We start from the raw sequence: 3,283 nt of genomic DNA, 5'->3' as shown, positions 1-3,283 counted from the left end.
GGCCGGGGCCACCTTCTTCCCCTTCGCCTTCTTTCCTTTGGGCATCTTGCTCGGCTGGTGGAGAGACTATTTATTTATTATATGTAAGTACACTGTAGCTCTCTTCAGATACCCCAGAAGAGGGCATCAGATCTCATTATGGATGGTTGTGAGACATCTTGTGGTTGCTGGGATTTGAACTCAGGACCTTCGGAAGAACAGTCAGTGCTCTTAACCGCTGAGCCATCTCTCCAGCCCGACTTTGCATCTCTTACCCTTGGCTTCTGGGTGGAGCCTCTCAAAGACTTAAAAAAGAAGACAGGTTCCTGATTTGGCAATGGCTGTGTGCCTTGCCAATGGCATTGCTTACAAGAGGGGCTTCTTACTATTGGAATACACTTGCTGTTCATGTTGCCCGCATACTGGCATAGATGCTTCATCCTGTCTTAGGTCAAAAGTCTCTCCTTGGGGCTGGCGAGATGGCTCAGCGGGTAAGAGCACTGAGTGCTCTTCCGAAGGTCCTGAGTTCGGATCTCAGCAACCACATGGTGGCTCACAACCACCCTTCTGGTGCATCTGAAGACAGCTACAGTATATTATGCCAGAGTGAGCGGGGCCGGCAGAGGTCCTGAGTTCAATTTCCAGCAGCCACGCACATGATGGCTCACGGCCATCTGTACAGCTACAGTGTACTCATATACATACAAAAATAAATAAAATAAATCTTAAAAAAAAAAAAAAGTCTCTCCTTGCAGTGGTGGCACATGCCTTTAATCCCAGCACTTGGGAGGCAGAGGCAGGCAGATTTCTGAGTTCGAGGCCAGCCTAGTCTACAGAGTGAGTTCCAGGACAGCCAAGGCTACACAGAGAAACCCTGTCTTGAAAAGAAAAACAAAACAAAACAAAACAAAACAAAACAAAACAAAACAAAACAAAACAAAAGTCTCTCCTTCACGATGCTCCTTTTTATGGGGTTGGTGCATCGAGCATGGTCTCATTATGTAACCATAGTGAGGGTGTGTTGCTAGTCAAGTTGATGCAAGACATTTTTGGTTGAAACTCACATTCTCTTGCCTCCATCTACCAAGGATTGCAGGTGCATGCCACAATGCTTTGCTCAGGGATGCTGGGTAATATCTTCACTGTGACATCGCCTTCACCCATTCCTGTTTACTTTATGTATAGACTTGCCCACGATTCAAATTTATTATATCTCGTTATCTTTTCTCCAAGATGAATGTAGGGGTTACCAGCCTTGTCTGCTCTCATCACTTTAACACCAAGAACACCATCTGGTTTTCAGGGCCAGGGAGATGATGGTCTCTAGTCAACCAGTGAGTGCCTCTAACACAAGGATCCAGTCAGGAGAGGCTTGCTCAGTTGGCCAAGTTCTGAACCTAGGGAGAGCAATCTTTTCTTGTAGTTCTCTCTCTCTCTTCTCCCACTCCCTTATGTAGCTGAGTCTGCCTGCCCTAGGGTGAGGGCTGGTGTCTGAGAGACATCGGCAACCATGGCAGAGAGTTGCCACTGGCATTGGAGAGGCTCATGGATGCTACGTTGTGAAGCCGGAGAAGGACCCTCACCCCTGCCTGAGGTACTGGCTTGCCTGATTGAAGGGAAAGCGGAGAGAAGAGAGTATTTCAGCTTACAACTCTCAGGTCACACTCCGTCCCTGAAGGAAATCAGGACTGGAACTCAAGGCAAGAACTGAAGCAGAGGCCTCTGCTGAAATCTGCTTGCTCTCTTTTTGGGGGTGGGTGGGTGGATGGGTTTCGAGCCAGGGTTTCTCTGTGTAGCCCTGGCTTCCTATAACTCACTCTGTAGACCAAGCTGGCCTTGAACTCGGAGATCCACTTTCCTGGGCCTCCCAAGGATCTAGGATCTTCCCAGGAGTAGCATCACGCACAATGGGCAGGGCTTTCCTTAATTATAGTCAGGAATTAGGAAAATGCCCTACAGGCTTGCCTGTAAGCTGATCTTTTGGAGGCATTTTCTCAAGAGTGGTTCCCTGTTCTCAGATGACTCTAGCTTGTGTAAAGTTGACAGAAAACTATTCAGCACAGGTGCTCCGAAGGATGCCTAGCTAAGTGAAGAAGTGTGTTGCGGCCATATCATTGGTCATACTCTGTGCCAGGGATTCTGACCCCACGATGTCTGTGTTATGCTGGTGGAGGCCTCTACTTCAGTTCATGCCTTTCAGTCATGTGAGAAAGTACCTCAGGCAGGAGTCAGGGTTATACTTATTTTTTGAATAAACTAAAAGACAATTTTTGTAATGTTTTATCATTGAGTTGCTGAAAGGGCATATAACTTGGACTTTTTTTTTTTTTGGTTTTCAAGACAGGGTTTCTCTGTGTAGCCTTGGCTGTCCTGGAACTCACTCTGTAGACCAGGCTGGCCTCGAACTCAGAAACCCGCCTGCCTCTGCCTCCCAAGTGCTGGGATTAAAGGCGTGCGCCACCACTGCCCAGCTTGTACTTTTATTTTTTTTCATAGATTTATTTATTTTATATGAGTACACTGTTGCTGTCTTCAGACACACCAGAAGAGGGCATCAGATCCCATTACAGATGGTTGTGAGCCACCATGTGGGTGCTTAGAAAGTGAACTCAGGACCTCTGGAAGAGCAGTCTGTGCTCTTAGCTGCTGAGCCATCTCTCCAGCTCCTGAACTTTAATTTTTCAAAAAGTAATTAAAAAAATTTTTTTTTAACAAGAATGGGTATTTTTTTTTTCTTGTGTGTGCCTGTGCACCCCGTGTGGGAAGGGAGTTGGATTCCCTGCAACTAGAACTGCACATGGTCACGAGCCATCCTGTGGGTGCTGGGAACTGAACCCAGATCCTCTGGAAGAGCAAATGGTTCTCTTAACTGCTGAGCCATCGCTCTAGCCTCTAATTTTAGTGATTTCATTATTGTGCAGGCGTATAATAGCACGGAGTGGGGACGTAGGGCCGAGAACAGTCAGTCCTCTGCTTTCTGCTCTCTGAGTCCCAGGCTGGAACTATGCTCGTCATTCAGTCTGGTTGCAAAGCTTTCACTGGGCGAGTTTTACCTGATGTTTTGGAAAGCTTTGCTCGCTCATCTTCTTCGATGGCCATGTGTAGGCCTGTGTAACTAGAACCAGAAGTGAGCCTGAAACCTAGCAACAGCCCCCAGCCCCCCCTCCCCCGCAACAGGCAAAGAGTTACTTTGTTGGTGGTGGTGTTCTTATATCACTTGGGCTGAGCAGTTGGCAGTCCTTTGTTCATTGTAGCCTGATGCCTGGCTTGGTGCCCCAAACTGTTTTATGCCCAGGACACATAG

The 3,283-nt window shown here is 47.5% G+C and overlaps 1 non-coding gene across 1 annotated transcript; it reads left to right on the top strand.

The window, feature by feature from the left end:
- The first annotated feature begins 3,142 nt into the window (after positions 1–3,142).
- On the top strand, positions 3,143–3,283 carry LOC116079441. The gene has a single exon (XR_004113992.1). It is a non-coding gene; the product is annotated as a small nucleolar RNA SNORA48 (small nucleolar RNA).

The sequence above is a fragment of the Mastomys coucha genome, unplaced genomic scaffold, assembly GCF_008632895.1.
Source record: "Mastomys coucha isolate ucsf_1 unplaced genomic scaffold, UCSF_Mcou_1 pScaffold5, whole genome shotgun sequence".
NCBI classification, from domain to species: Eukaryota; Metazoa; Chordata; class Mammalia; order Rodentia; family Muridae; genus Mastomys; species Mastomys coucha.
This window is presented reverse-complemented; position numbering and strand designations above follow the sequence as displayed.